The 16,825-nt window shown below is 42.9% G+C and overlaps 1 protein-coding gene across 2 annotated transcripts in view; it reads left to right on the top strand.

Moving 5' to 3' along the window:
- The window catches only part of LOC139465949 (muscarinic acetylcholine receptor gar-2-like), a 236,575-nt gene that overhangs the window by 161,460 nt on the left and 58,290 nt on the right, over nucleotides 1-16,825 (top strand). For both annotated transcript variants that reach the window (XM_071247959.1, XM_071247960.1), the window contains one exon: nucleotides 5,017-5,081. The gene's annotated coding sequence lies outside the window, so the exon portion shown is untranslated. The remainder of the gene's footprint in view (nucleotides 1-5,016; nucleotides 5,082-16,825) is intronic.

Here is a 16,825-nt window from a genome sequence, read left to right as displayed (position 1 = left end):
TGTGTTTGGGGTGTTTGGTGAGTCGTTTTCAACCTTAATTCTTTTGTTTTCGTTTGTTTGGTGTTTCACGCCGCACATTCCAACTTCATGAGGGCGGTCTGTAATTAATCGAGTCTAGACCAGGCAATCGAATGAAGGACATCATGAGCATCGATCTACTCAGTTGTGATACGATAACATGCATGAACAAAGTCACCCAGCCTGACCACCCGATCCCGTTACTCGCCTCTTACGAGAAGCATGGGTTGCTGATGACCAATTCTAATCCGGTTCAGGTTCAAACTGACTTCAGTTTCTTTTAGCCAAGATATTAATACCTATTCTAAATCTAACAATGTCTACGTTCTTATGACCTTCAGTTTAATTACAATAGAAATGCCAATAATAATTACATTAATATTAATAAACGACTACAACTACTACAAAGATGATGATTACGACGATAGCTACTACTAATTCTACGACCCATGACGACGATAATGCTTTGCTTCTGATAATGATGATGAACCTCTAAAGATTCCATAACTGGCTTTTGAAATTCTACCGGATGGTGTCTGGGGCTTGTCAGTGACTCAGTCTGAACTCCACTGAACTGTATGAGAGGATGTTTGTGTTGTGTCGTGCTTGGTAAAGTCGTTGTGACTCCATTCTCCTGCTCACAAGTATCGTGAGTCATTCCTGAATTGAAATAATATGTTTCCATCACACTAAAATAAATATGGCATAAGTAATGCAGCCAATTCATCTGCGGACTATATATAATGTTTCAAGAAAACTATTTAAGTGTGAGTCCTTTTAGTTTGTAAGTTTCTACGGTTCTTTTTCAGCTTGGAACGCTAATGGTTATAACACGTGGTCATGATATAATGTTTACCAGTAGAAGGTTAAGAAAAAAAAAATCGATCAGTGTTTCCTAGACTTTGGTTCAGGGAGGCAATAGCATCAAGCTAAAAGTGTATATATGGTCTTTGATGTTAAGGACGTGAAAATTTAATAAACTGTACCTAGTTTCAGACAGCTATCCACTTCCACGCTCTCCAACCCTTGGGATTGGCTGTCATCCCTGTGCATGACTCTGGAGAATGGCTATGTCCCGGTGTTTACCTTCCTGAAGCCTATGGTGTTAAACTAATTCTTTGATGTACATACCTTGCATCTGGATCGTGACTCGCCCCTGTGTGTATTTAAGTGGTCTGTCACCACCTTGCTTAAATCATTAATGCGACCACACCGCTAGTTGCAATACGCACTGATGATAAAAGATTCGGATACACATCCTTTGCTTTGAGAGATGCACGAGAACACACATTATTGTCCTCTTAACGGTGGAGGTAATGTATATAGTGGTATAAACTGGTACTTGACATTTAAAAGAAAGTTTAGATACCTGAACTTTTAGAGGTTTCAACGGTTTCAAGTTTGTTGACGATTAAGACAAATTGCACCTCGTGTTCCCTCACTTGTTAAGCATGTTTAATTACCTTTTTCTTTTAACTTTGTGCAATGTTTGAATGTAACAGGAAGTGTACTTATTTGGCCAAAATGAAAATGTCGGTATTCTGCAATCTTGAGGCATGCCTTTGTTGGACAAAATATGAATGATTAAAATCAATTATGATCAAAGAGAATTTGGTTGCGATATCCCGCGTTACGGACGATAATGGAAAGTCTATATACAACCAAAAGGATATTTCTGCTTACCTGTTTGGCTGGAAATTTGTAAAGTCGGTAATGTCACTGGGAGCAGTGCCGACGAACCTGGTGTTACAGACTCATCATAACAGTGTTGTGTAATAAACTGTCCAGGGCTCGTCCTCGCTTACCAATGAAGTAAATACTACCCCAATGTCAGCCTGCTGTTGATAGGGTCACGGTGTCTACAGACTACATGTTAGTGGGACATATCAATGATTTGCGAACACCTGGCGTCATCACTGATTTTCAGTGATCCATTCATAAATTTCCTCCGCTATTTTGCCTTTTACACCAAATGGAATTCGTTTCAATGGATAATCGAGACTGGTTATTCTCTGGCGTTGACGTTTTTTAGTTTCAATTTCATTTCCTTATTGGTCAAGGAACTAATCAAGAATTTATTTTCAACATGCGATTGAATACCCAAGGAATATAGATATATTTTTTATTTAGATTAAAAAACTAAGAACGCTACGATAATAAATTGTTAAACTAGATTTCATGGGGTTTTATGTGTATCGTTGATATGTCTGTTTGTAAAGGTGTAAAGTCATTGACTCCACCAAACAGCTTTCCTCCTTCTCTGGGACCTTTGTGTTGACGTGGAACGTGGGCCCCCATTGCAAGCCCCAATATCCTAATCACCCCGAAACTGGTTTTGACAGCCCAAATGGACTCTTACGGGAATTGCTATTTTCGTCCATAATGGAATCTCTTTATTCGCATTTTTAGCCAAATCTTCCACTTTAATTGACCTCACACCATGAAAAAATACAATCCTTTCCGAGAGTCCGCGAAGCTGTGATTTCCATTGTCATGAAAGTGTGCATACATCACATGGTGGGGAGTAGAGGCAGAGCTTACCATTAATGGAAGATAGGAGCTATAATTATGATCGCGTCCTCCACTTGACATGTTTAGATTGACTTTCATCAATTCTAACTTAAGAATCTTCAGCAGCAATTGCTACTTTAATCAATATTTCTGCAAAATGTGCACCCTGCAAATGTGCAAACAAGTGACGACTTGAGGCCCCAGTGGCGAGATGGTTCCTCTAACACTGGATGTCGTTGGTCCTGCTGATTGCTTTGGATGAAATGGAGCGATAGCTATGATATGGCAATTTGTATGCGGAAGGAGTGTTGCTTCGTTATGAAACTATTTTTGTCCGTCAATTGCAAGTGTCAACAAGTATGATGAGTGAGCTGACCCTGCGTGAGGATCTCATAAACTGTGTTGCGCCACCGAGAAGTCAATGCGCTACTCCCCGATTCCGTGTCTATATTTGTACGATTGATGATATGTACGCACTTTGATGTAGAAACCCAGATCAATATCGTTATAACATTTTTCTAGACTGTTGGTAAACTGTCAGATTAACCATGATTTACTTTGAAATTCAATTTCATGGAAAAGTTTTACAGCTTTTCTGGTTATCAAAATATTTCTGGTCAGTTGTGCTGTTTTTTTATTTTCGGTCTGATTTGGTACTTTAAAGTGCACATTGATGTAGAAAATAACACGGCGAATTAACTATTAGGAATATTTAATGGCTCTAATCCAAGATTCTTGTAGCGTTTACAAGTGACCCAGAGGACCGTATAACGGTGTATGAATATGGAATACCATTTTGATATCCAATAATGAATATACATTACATATACATATACATATACAAGTACATGCATAATTCAGCAATTTAAATGTTGTGATCAAGCAGGCGCGTCTGGCCCCCATGGTCTAAGATGCCGAATCTAGTTTACCAAAATGTCGCCCGTGTCCGTACGAGAATCCGTTCGAATTTCAGATTGGCCACAATTGTGACATTTTATCTGCCATACAAGAACACGTGATGACTGATGTGTTTCACATACTGACTACATACAACGCTGGTGACTGCGCTTGACGTAAGAGGCGTCTAACGGGATCGGGGGCCAGGCTCGCTGACGTGGTCGGTGCATGTCATCGTATTCCAATTGCGCGGATAGATACTCATGACGTCAATCACTGGATTGTCTGGTCCAGACTCGATTATTTACAGATCGCCCTCATATACCTGGAATATTGCTGAGTGCGGCGTTAAACAACAAACAATCAAACAAACACACGCCACTCGGTACCCACGAGCATGGGCGTATTCTAGTTACTCAATGATCGTACATAATCAGACCACCAGAGACGTCTCCAATGTCCCGCAGTATATGTCGTATGTTGGAGATGATTTGTAGTACATCTGCCCAGTCTTCCTTCCCACATCTGTTACAGCAGAACCTATTAGCGAGAGATCATATATCGCTGCTCTGTGTCATATTGCTTATAAATGTCGCTGTGCTGCAAATGCTAGAAGTGACGAATGCAACATTACTGCATGATCTAGCATCTTAGATAATCATAGATCGTGAACAAAAGGTGGAAGGACATTATTGCAATGAAACGAAAACGTATCCACGACTTAATCTTCTAGTATGTGTAAAAACTTGTATCCTGGTTTGTTTTCAATCCGATCAGTGACACAAACACCTTACCAACCAACCAAGCAACCAACCCAAATTGTAACTCTTTCTTGTGTGCAGAGTTATCTGTCCTTGTCAGCTCCTTTTAAGGAAGGATATTATCCATTTCATCTCGATAAATTAACACCTCTATCAATTTACATATCGATTAAATGATATCTCGTTTACTTCAATTCTCTAAGAGATATGAAGAGATAGACCACATGTCCAGTGACTACATGTTTAAAGTAAAAACATATTTAATTACGATACTTCTCATGGGTTTAGAGGTCGCGAGAATGCAAACATATCATTTATTTATCTAATCGAAGGAATAACATAACTGATGTCTCAAGCGTGTAAAACATTGCAACACATGCATCATTGTTTTACTCAGTAAACTGTAATCAAATACTGAACACACAGCATGACAATTCAGGTTTCCTTTTTTTCCGAAAATCTTCCCCATTTGAAGCCCTCCCGGAAACCATCCTCCCATAATTGACAAAAAATGTAGGTGTATTTTGTTCGATTACGGGTGAAACACATAAAAAATACTTGAAAAATACCAAAATGGGGAAGGTTGATGAAGATATAGCCGAAATATTTCCGGAACACGGAAACCTGAATGTGATCACCTGTTTCATCGTGTGTAAACTTAAAACAGTGCTTCCAACATACCACGTGTACATTGTGTGTCTCGGCTCTAGTTTACTTGTATATTTCCTTTGTTTATTGAATTGTGAGTGCGTTTACTGTCTTTATAAAGGAAGCGCATTTCCGCTTGTATGCATCAATATGGCTTTTCACATGGCGCCTTCTGTTTCAGGTCAACAGAATGCAATGGAAACTACGACACCACCTTAAGCCGTGTACCTGTAGAGAGAGGAAGTGGTAAGAAACACATTAAGCTATCATGTGTAACAAATAGCCTAAGGGTCGTTCCTACAGCGTTCTGCCGCCACACAAGCAGCGTCCTTTTTCAGCGCGATATGTACTGGCCAAGACTGATGCCTTCGAAAGGTACCGATGTCACGTGACGACAATGTATGTTGCTACAACTTAAACCCTGTTGTATTCGAAGTCTGTCACGAGGTATGGCTACTCTAGTGTAGCATCGTACCCTGATTGTATTGTATTGTCTGCTAGGGTTCATGTCTGCTGATACACACTGCTGTGACGTGAATAATTGTACTGTGTTGTAAAAGTCTTGTCGATGTCTTGGCGATTCTTTACAGGAATTTATCAGGCAACATCAATCTCGTTTACTGTCAAATTTTACGCACAGGGTTTTACATGACATCCAGCAGGATTGGTTTGTCATGAAGTAGCGCGGAGTCCCGTTCCACAAAGCGACCACAGCGTTAAGACGCTTATACCTTTAGCGAATCATTATTTTGCTTTTGACTTCCCAATGGAATCTGTTTCGGTAGATAATCGATATTGAATATTCTATGACGTGAGAATTTGCGTATGGAGTTTTAGCTCACCTGACTTAAGACTTTTTTTTAGACTTTGTGTTTTGTTCATGCTCTTAAATTCTCTCAAAATGCCGTATTTACTGAAAACATGTTTTCCTCTGAAACTGCGAGACTGAGACAGCTGAACTTGGGCATGTCACAATGACATATTTCATTCCAATCTATAGAATATAGTGTCAGCTGAATATTTAACTATTTGAATATTTAAAGTGATCGTCTTTATTAACATTTTAGCAGTCGGTATCCAGGTGTGCTACAGTGCCTGAACTAAAGGGGTTGTATATGCATGGTGAGCTATGTAGGTTTTACCCCAACTGAGCTCGGACACGTGTCGAGGGCTGTTTTGCTACTGGAGTGCAGAGTTCACTGTTCCCTCGTCGCCAGTCCTAATTATACAGCCCAGTAGCTCAGACGTTCCCCCATACCCGCCATGGCCTACTCCCACCAAACCAGATTGTCCACCACCGGTTGTCCTATACACCATGGCCTACTCCCACCAAACCAGATTGTCCACCAACGGTTGTCCTATACGCCATAGCCTTCTCCCGCTAAACCAGATTGTCCACCAACGCTTGTCCTATACGCCATGGCCTGCTCCCACCAAACCAGATTGTCCACCAACGGTTGTCCTGTACGCCATGGCCTACTCCCACCAAACCAGATTGTCCACCACCGGTTGTCCTATACGCCATGGCCTACTCCCACCAAACCAGATTGTCCACCAACGGTTGTCCTATACGCCATGGCCTACTCCCACCAAACCAGATTGTCCACCAACGGTTGTTCCACAGGTCTCACCATAGTCCTTGCCGTGACGCTATTCTCCAGAAACTGTGATGATTCTTGACCTGTCCACGAGCTCTTTGTGTCGTCCCGTTGTCCTTACTACAGAATCCGTTTGTTTTGTAGAACATACATAGACATTATACATCATCAGAAATTTGAAACTCATCAGTTACAAAGTATCTGGCCTCACTTTGCTTTCTTTCCTTTCGTTAGAATAATTTGGATATTGTAATGCATCTCGAAAATCCCACCTGTTCTAACCCAACATGTCTCCTCCAGCCTGCCGTACATTTTATTCAGACGCCTGTGAAGATTATGAGAACATAATACGACCCCATTACTGTTCAGTCATTCAGTCTACTACTATCTCCTGCTGTCAGACTGCCATTGGCTTATCTTTCTTGTGGTCACTTGAGTATTCTGCTTTCTCACCACCTGTATGTTAATGCTCTTCCCCGCGGACTGTTTCTATGTTCATGCCATCCTTCAGACCCTTGACTTCACTAAACCCATCACATCCATTCAAATCCATCTGCCCTTAAACCCTGAAACCTCCTTATCCATCTACCCCTAAACCCCGCACACCCCTTCATTCACTCTGTCCCTAAACCCCACACATCCCTTCATTCACTCTGCCCCTAAACCCCACACACCCCTTCATTCACTCTGCACGTAAACCCCACACACCCCTTCATTCACTCTGCACGTAAACCCCACACACCCCTTCATTCACTCTGCACTTAAACCCATCATGTACCACGGACCACGCCTCAGTGACCCTGGTCTATCTGCCCCCTAAATCCTGAACACCCCCTATAACTTTTAGTTCCCTATTCCCCACCTATTGCTGCCCAACGTAGATCCCCATTCCTCCCTATCGCTGCCCCTGCAGATCTTATTTCTCCTCATCGCTGCACTGTGCAGACCCCTATTCCCCGCTATCGCTGCACCCTACAGATTCATATTCCTCCCATCGCTGCACCATGCAGATCCCTATTCCCCGCTATCGCTGCACCCTACATATCCATATTCCTCGCCATCCCTGCACCAACAAGATTCATATTCCTCCTATCTCTGCACCCTACCGATCCCTATTCCTCTCTATCGATGCACTGTGCAGATCCCTATTCCTCCCTATCGCTGCCCCCTACAGATCCCTATTCCTCCCAATCCCTGGACAATGAGTTCCATATTCCTCCCCATCGCTGCACTGTGCAGATCCCTATTCCTCCCCATCGCTGCACTGTGCAGATCCCTATTCCTCCCCATCGCTGCACTGTGCAGATCCCTATTCCTCCCCATCGCTGCACTGTGCAGATCCCTCTTCCTCCCCATCGCTGCACTGTGCAGATCCCTACCCCCCATCGCTGCACTGTGCAGATCCCTATTCCTCCCCATCGCTGCACTGTGCAGATCCATTTTCCTCCCATCGCTGCTCTGTACAGATCCAGATTTCTCGCTATCGTTGCTCTGTGCAGATCGCTATTTTTCTCTAATACTGCACCATGCAGATCGCTATGTCTCCCTATCACTGCACCATGCAGATCGCTATTTCTCTCTATCACTGCACCATGCAGACCGCTATTTCTCTCTATCACTGCACCATGCAGATCGCTATTTCTCCCTATCACTGCACCATGCAGATCGCTATTTCTCCCTATCACTGCACCATGCAGATCGCTATTTCTCCCTATCACTCACCATGCAGATCGCTATTTCTCCCTATCACTGCACCATGCAGATCGCTTTATCTCCCTATCACTGCACCATGCAGATCTCTATTGCTGCCTATCAGTGCACCATGCAGATCGCTATTTCTCCCTATTACTGCACCATGCAGATCGCTATTTCTCCCTATCACTGCACCATGCAGACCGCTATTTCTCCCTATCACTGCACCATGCAGACCGCTATTTCTCCCTATCACTGCACCATGCAGATCGCCATTTCTCTCTACCACTGCACCATGCAGATTGCTATTTCTCCCTATCACTCACCATGCAGACCGCTATTTCTCCCTATCACTGCACCATGCAGATCGCCATTTCTCTCTACCACTGCACCATGCAGATTGCTATTTCTCCCTATCACTCACCATGCAGATCGCTATTTCTCCCTATCACTCACCATGCAGATCGCTATTTCTCCCTATCACTCACCATGCAGACCGCTATTTCTCCCTATCACTGCACCATGCAGATCGCCATTTCTCTCTACCACTGCACCATGCAGATTGCTATTTCTCCCTATCACTCACCATGCAGATCGCTATTTCTCCCTATCACTCACCATGCAGATCGCTATTTCTCCCTATCACTGCACCATGCAGATCGCTTTATCTCCCTATCACTGCACCATGCAGATCTCTATTGCTGCCTATCAGTGCACCATGCAGATCGCTATTTCTCCCTATTACTGCACCATGCAGATCGCTATTTCTCCCTATCACTGCACCATGCAGACCGCTATTTCTCCCTATCACTGCACCATGCAGACCGCAATTTCTCCGTATCGCTGCACCATGCAGACCGCTATTTCTCTCTACCACTGCACCATGCAGATTGCTATTTCTCCCTATCACTCACCATGCAGATCGCTATTTCTCCCTATCACTGCACCATGCAGATCGCTTTATCTCCCTATCACTGCACCATGCAGATCTCTATTGCTGCCTATCAGTGCACCATGCAGATCGCTATTTCTCCCTATTACTGCACCATGCAGATCGCTATTTCTCCCTATCACTGCACCATGCAGATCGCTATTTCTCCCTATCACTGCACTATGCAGATCGCTATTTCTCCCTATCACTCACCATGCAGATCCATATTTCTCCCCATCGCTGCACCTTGCAGATCCATATTCCTCCCTATTGCTGCCCCATGCAGATACATATTCCTCCCTATCGCTGCCCCCTACAGATCCGTGTTCCTCTACTGTACCAGGTCATTCCCAGCTTGTCAGAAGATATCCCGCTTCGTTACTGACACGATCTTTCTCACGTTCGTCTTTTCACTTTCCACACCAATCACCCGCATAGTGTACCTGTTAGCCACCATACTGCGCATGTCGGGAACCGCTAATGTTATCAAAGAAGTCCGATATGAAAGCCTGTTTGTTTGGATAATATTTGACACAGAACATCTCACAGGTATTCTATATTTACCCACATGTTTGTGTGATGCAAATATATCCGCGTAGACATCAATCAATGTCGGAACCTTCAGCCCCCTGGCAGGCAGTACCTAGCGGGTCACCCCGAGACAGATCAGCTGACCACACCTCACTGGCTCCACCCACAACAGTCTGGGCTAGAGGAAATGTGATTCCTCACACCAGCCACTGCGCACATAGACGGAACGCCAAGAGTAAAAAGACTGCCATGAAAAAAAGTTCTATTTGTCTGAACGCCAAAACTTTTAAATGTTTTATGTGTCTGTAGATGTTTGTCCATGGTAACCAAATAATGTAAGGTAAGCGTCTCGTGTGCTGAATCCAGTCATTGTAGTCATTTACGTAGTTTTTACTTATTTCTACATATTTAAAAGCGCGTGCATTTTATTCAAAATTAGCCCTACCTTCTATACACAAACTGCATCTTTAGCATCTTTGAGTGCTAGAGGGGAGCTGATGATCTGGCGCGAGTGCGCCGCTAGCTGTATGGATAGATGTGTGGAACACGAGGCTATCACTGATTCATCCAGACATCTGCGCCGTGTGGATATGATACAGGGCATATACTGCTATATGAAACGATAAATCCACAATGCTATACTTAGTGTTATCATAAAGGTTATCAATAAGTTCAGGGTATTCAACAAGGAGTGAGTAAACAGTAGTCCAGTAATGAACACACAATGCCATTTAGAAAGTGGTCAAACGGAACAAATGTTATATTTGGGGTGACAATTCCTAAGTAAAGTACAGATTCTAGTAAGTTTTTAGGTTGAGTCCCATCTAGGATTGGAACCCAGACTCCTTGAGTAAGAAGTCCAATCGCCAGCAGACAAAGTCAGCGATCTAACCCTCTCAGCCACCTAGGCTTGAAGCTGGATGCCTCAGTGGCGGAGAGGGGTTAGATCAATGACTTTGTGTGCTGTCGATCCCAAAACAATTGTTCAATATTCCAGCAATATTAAAGCGGAGAAAACCAGACATAGGCTTCACATATTGCACCCATGTCAGGAATCGAGCCAAGGCCTTCAGCGTGACGAGCGAACGCTTGAACGATTGAGCTACAAAACCGCCCCTAAAATCAAACGAATCAAGTTAATACTTAGTTTGTCACGGCGATGGTTTCGCTTGAAACCTTAAACTATGAACTGGTTGTAAATTATGTATCAGACATTCACTTTGCGCTGCTGTACCCTTTTCACACTTTGGTTTCAGATGTGTTCACCAGTGAATATAATGGTCGTTATAGGTCGTGTCATTGATGGTGTTATTTTGTCGATTACAATGATATATGTGTATAACAATGCTATAACGTCTCTGACAATTGCATCGTGTCGCTTACAATAGTATAGTGTATCTTACAATCGTTTTTTTTCTCCAACAACGTTATAGTATTTCTGACAATGGTATATTTTCTCTGACAATGATATAGTATCAATGACAAGGGTATTACGTCTCTGACAATGGTAGAGTACATCTGACAAGGGCATAATTTATCTGACATTCACATAGTATTTCCAAAAATGATACAGTGTCTCTGATAATGGTAAAGTGTGTCTGATTAAAGTGTCTCTGACAATGGCATAGTGTCTCTGACAATGGCATAGTGTCTCTCATGATAAAGTGTCTCTGACAATCGCATATTATTTCGGACAATGGTAAAGAGTCTCTGAAAATGGTATAGTACCCTGATTACAGTGCCTCTGGCAATGATATAGTATCTCTGACAAAGGTATAAGGTCTCTGACGATGGTATCGCGTCTCCGACTATAGTATGTCTGACAATGGAATGGTGTCTCCGACTATAGCATCTCTGACAATGGTATCGTGTCTCCGACTCTACTATCTCTGACAATTGTATCGTGTCTCCGACTATAGCATCTCTGTCAATGGTATCGTGTCTCCGACTATAGCATCTCTGACGATGGTATCGTGTCTCCGACTATAGCATCTCTAACAATGGTATCGTGTCTCCGACTATAGTATCTCTGACAATGATAGTGTGTCTCCGACTATAGTATCTCTGACAATGGTATCGTGTCTCCGACTATAGTATCTCTGACAATGGTATCGTGTCTCCGACTATAGCATCTCTGACAATGGTATCGAGTCTCTGACTAAAGTATATCTGACAATGATATATTTTGCCTGACAAAGATATAGTGTTTCTGGCAAAGATATAGTGTCTCTGACAAAGATATAGTGTGTCTGACAAAGATATAATGTCTCTGACAATAGTATAGTATCTCTGCACTTCAGGAGCCATGTCGAATTATCGTGTCATGGGGACGACCTCCACCAGCTGCCCTGTAACATGTCCAACCTCTGCAAGGACACGTCCGGGGAGAAGTGATGTTGATAATGACACTTTATGGAACATTATGTTTCTACAATATCTGTCTGAGAGGAAATGGCATATGTATATACATCTCTTAACAGTTCATCCAGCTATCAGCAGTCCCATTCATTCCAATTATGAGCGGTTGATGTCTAACATCTAGGCGGCGTGATTTGTATTGGTTTGGCTCAGTCACTGTAGTACCTTGCAGGGATATGTTACTGACAGTTATTATTATTACATGAGGCAGCTGTACTACGCAATACCATGTCAACAGCATTGTCCTCGACTGCTGCGCTGTAGTTGATTCATCGAAAAGTATGTTGGTCGAAAGAGACGACGAAATTGATCTCATGGTCAGTCTCAGTGACAGGACTGACTGCATGGAGGGTGTTCTTAATGTCAGTGGCTGGTTTGTGTGGTCAAGACCCGATCATTTACAGCCCTCATGATACTGAAATTTATCATCCAAAACTGGCTCCCACAGGAGATATCGCTTGGATGAGATCAAGCGATATCTACACCGTAGACGTCGCTGCAATGAAATTACACCACAATGCTTTGCAGACCATTGTGACGTCACTGGTTACCATGACGTCACAATCAAATGACATCACTAATGGATCTGCTACTGAAGCTGTTAGCAGTACTTTTTACACTGAAGACACTGCTAATTACTGTCATATAATTGAAAAAGTTGGAAGAATGATGTTGGATGATAAATAAAATCTCACCCTCGTGTCTTTTGATATCAAACATATCAACACTCGTTGATAAAAGTGGCAAAAGTCCTCAGCAAGCCTCGGAATTTTTCCACTTTTATCAACTCGTGTTGATATATTTGATATCAAAAGACACTTGGGTGAGATTCTCCACATTAGTTCGTTTAATGAGTGAACTTGAAGCTCAGTCAATTATCCGATCAGGACACTGATGGAGCGCCAAACCTTCACACAGACGTTCACATTAACTCCATCGAGAACTGCATCGTTCGCTGTGAACACATTCACTGCAATGTGAAATGCATCGTTGAATGTGAACATAGTCACAACGTGAAATGCATCATTAACTGTGAACATAGTCACAACGTGAAATGCATGATTAACTGTAAGCATAGTCACAACGTGAAATGCATTATTAACTGTGAACATATCCACTACAACGGGCACCTGCATCGCACAATGTAAACATATTCACCACAACGGGCACCTGCATCGTACAATGTGAACATATTCACCACAACGGGCACCTGCATCGTACAATGTGAACATATTCACTACAACGAGCACCTGCATCGTACAATGTGAACATATTCACCACAACGGGTACCTGTATCGTACAATGTGAACATATTCACTACAACGGGCACCTGTATCGTACAGTGTGAACATATTCACTACAACGGGCACCTGTATCGTACAGTGTGAACATATTCACTACAACGGGCACCTGTATCGTACAATGTGAACATATTCACTACAACGGGCACCTGCATCGTACAATGTGAACATATTCACTACAACGGGCACCTACATCGTACAATGTGAACATATTCACTACAACGGGCACCTGCATCGTACAATGTGAACATATTCACTACAACGGGCACCTGTATCGTACAATGTGAACATATTCACTACAACGGGCACCTGCATCGCACAATGTGAACATATTCACTACAACGGGCACCTGTATCGTACAATGTGAATATATTCACTACAACGGGCACCTGCATCGTACAATGTGAACATATTCACCTCAACGGGCATACGCATCGTACACTGTGAACATATTCACTACAACGGACACCAGCATCATACAATGCGAACATATTCACCTCAACGGGCACCTGCATCGTACAATGCGAACATATTCACTACAACGGGCACCAGCATCGTACTCTGTGAACATATTCACTACAACGGGCACCAGCATCGTACACTGTGAACATACGTCATGATGTAAATGACACACGGCACGGATGGAAGTTCAGACGCCTACAATACGGCGTTCACCTTTGACATCAGTTACACAAGGCAGGCCCCCGTGCAGACTTCTCTATCAGTGGCTCTGGCAGATCTCATGGAGCAAGTGCACCCAGGGATGATCTGAACCAGTGCAACTGATTAGCCTCATCCAAGGTATCCTCCAACCCATCCTGGTGGAATCTGAAGAAGGCATATGAATACTGCAGACTGTCACTGGGTTTCATCTGTTCTCGCAATCATGGAAACGAAAACGTTGTGGTATTAAATCTCTTGACATATTCATGTACTCTGAATCAGTTCCTTTCCGCGATGAGATGGTTTGAATGTGACTCTTCTGGAATTAAAAATATTTTTTTTTAAATCGGCATGGGAGGTAATAGCTAACGTTGGATAAAAGAAATGAAAACTAATAAAACAGCTATCTTTTATTACAAGATGCCCAGTCTATGTCTTCGATGAGTAATACAACTACCGGTATCAACGTTGCCTCAAGAGAACGATATTCACATCAAGTTCGACACAGGCTATGTTGTATCCACAGTTGACAGTACGTAGCGAGAGAACGTTATGGCTACTCGACCAAGTGTGAAGCATCGAGGGATATCATTTGCCTACGATTCGGTGTATGAGTTTTTAATTAATGTGACAATTGTGTAACGCCAGAGATATACGTTTTGTCCGAAGTTCTACTATAGTTCTACTATATACACAAACCAAGGGCGACACTTGACTGAATATACATATGCTAGGATTCGTTATTGTTGCATATTTAGTTAAACTACTAGATGATTTACAGTTATTCATATCTATACGTCACGTGATAGTGCATTTGGTTGTCTATACGATCAAGAAACCTATCGGCTGACCCTTATTCACAAATATTTTCCCCAGCCTGTAGAGATATATTCAACTTCATAGAGTATCGCCTTCTCAATCCAATCCAATTGTGTGAAAGAGGGACAGAACAGAATAAAGGGAGATCAAAAGGCGAATGTTCCTTCGCCACTGAGGCAACATTGGTTTGTACATGCTGGTTGTAATTGGTCTCCAGATAGCTAGTGAAGCGGGCGCGGCTTGATTTGTGGTCCAGCAAATTGAGGTTGCCCCGTAGTGATAAAGACGATAAGTCAATCAGGAATCACACACTCTCATGACGTCACGAGGATGTGCGGAGCTATTTTCCGTCATGCCTGTTTGTACGAACACAATTCGTCTTCATTTTCGGGCACTGGACTCTGATTGGCTCGTTATTGTGCCATTAGCCATGATTGGTCAGCATGTTCATCTATCTGACTGACAGGGATGGGGATGCAGAGCGATAACGAGAGGACGTTCCTACACCAAGGAACTCTCAAATAATGGCTGGACCAACATGAAGCTGGCACCGCAGACTGGTCGGCTGCAGAATGCTCATCAACATGAATGCTTATCATTTACGTGCGGTCGGGAAGCCTAACGGTTAAAGCGTTAGCTCGTCACGCCGGAAACCCGGGTTCGATTCCCTCAATAGGTACAATCTGTGAAGCGTATTTTTGGTCCTCGCCGTGAAAAAGCTGAATGTTGCTAAAAGCGGCGTAAAACATTACTCACTCACTCACTCATTTACATTATGATATAGTGCGTAGGTATTGCACTTGATTTTAGCAATATTCCTTATTTCTGGTCCCCGGTTAGGATTCCGGGTAAGAACAGGTAACTAGCAACCCTATCTGTTGTAACGGGTGAGTTGACAGCGTGTCACTGTACCCCAACGGCATGGATCAGTGCTCATAATATCAATCCCCCGCCGTGATATTGCTTGAATATTGCTAAAAGCGGCGCAAAACCATACTCACTCACTCATTGTATTACCATCCGAGATACCTATCATATTTCAGTATCTGACGTGGTAGCGATTGGGAGATCAAGTCCCCTAAAGGAGGTCTAACTATTCATCTACCAAATTAACACTTTGGACGATGCAATCATCCCCATCGTAGGAAATTCGCTGACTTACGTTTGCTGGAGTCGACATCGGTTTGCACTCTCTTGTGACACACATACGGGGCCATTTTAAGTTTAATTTAGTTATACACCCAGACGTAATTTGAGAGCTTAAACTTAGAGTACAAATTGTTTCTAAACTGACATCTGTTTGCAGTAACCAATAGCATCTTGGGTGTAATTTTGCCCTATCTGCATCTTATCGTGTCAATTAGGATTATCGCTTATTCAATTACACGTATACTTGCACCCTCATCTTTCTGCCCCTACTGCTTCCGTCGAGATGGCAAAACACAAGTAGGTGTCTCGTTATTGTTCTAGGTTCCTCCTTCGTGACGACTATGCTACTAAATAGGTGTTCTCTCGGTGACTTTCATAGATTTTGTCATTAAACTACTGATCCCCCATTGTTGCTAGTTTTATAGGTGTTAATGATAGGTAGAATCGATGGACCCACAGTGCGGGGAAAAGTGGGATGTTGAAGTTAGAAGATTGATGATATCAAATCCTTTCACGACATGCCAGATGTTCGGCTCCAAACATAAAACGGATCTGTATCAATCTGTAATAGTGCGTTTAGTTTCTCGTGGGAGGTATTCAACAACGTCAGCGCCACGTGGTACCAGTGGACCGCGCATTATTCAGGTTGTCATGTCGCAGGTATATACATCATATGTGGACAATAGACACATGACAGCATATACGGCACCAGATTGTCAAGGAGGTTAGTCTATTCAATAACTCGTGCCCACAGGAAGCGCACGTCATCTTAACTAAAGGGGAAGGTGAGATGTTGACACCGTTAGTGCAGTTACAGATATCATTGTTACGAATTCTCAGCGGTACGGGTAGCTCAGTCGTCTATGGTGCCGTAATTCGCTGTGAAGA

Source organism: Haliotis cracherodii, unplaced genomic scaffold (assembly GCF_022045235.1).
Source record: "Haliotis cracherodii isolate W230 unplaced genomic scaffold, xgHalCrac1.p SCAF_18, whole genome shotgun sequence".
NCBI lineage: Eukaryota > Metazoa > Mollusca > Gastropoda > Lepetellida > Haliotidae > Haliotis > Haliotis cracherodii.
Note: the sequence above shows the minus strand (reverse complement) of the source record. Positions and strands in the feature narration are given on the sequence as shown.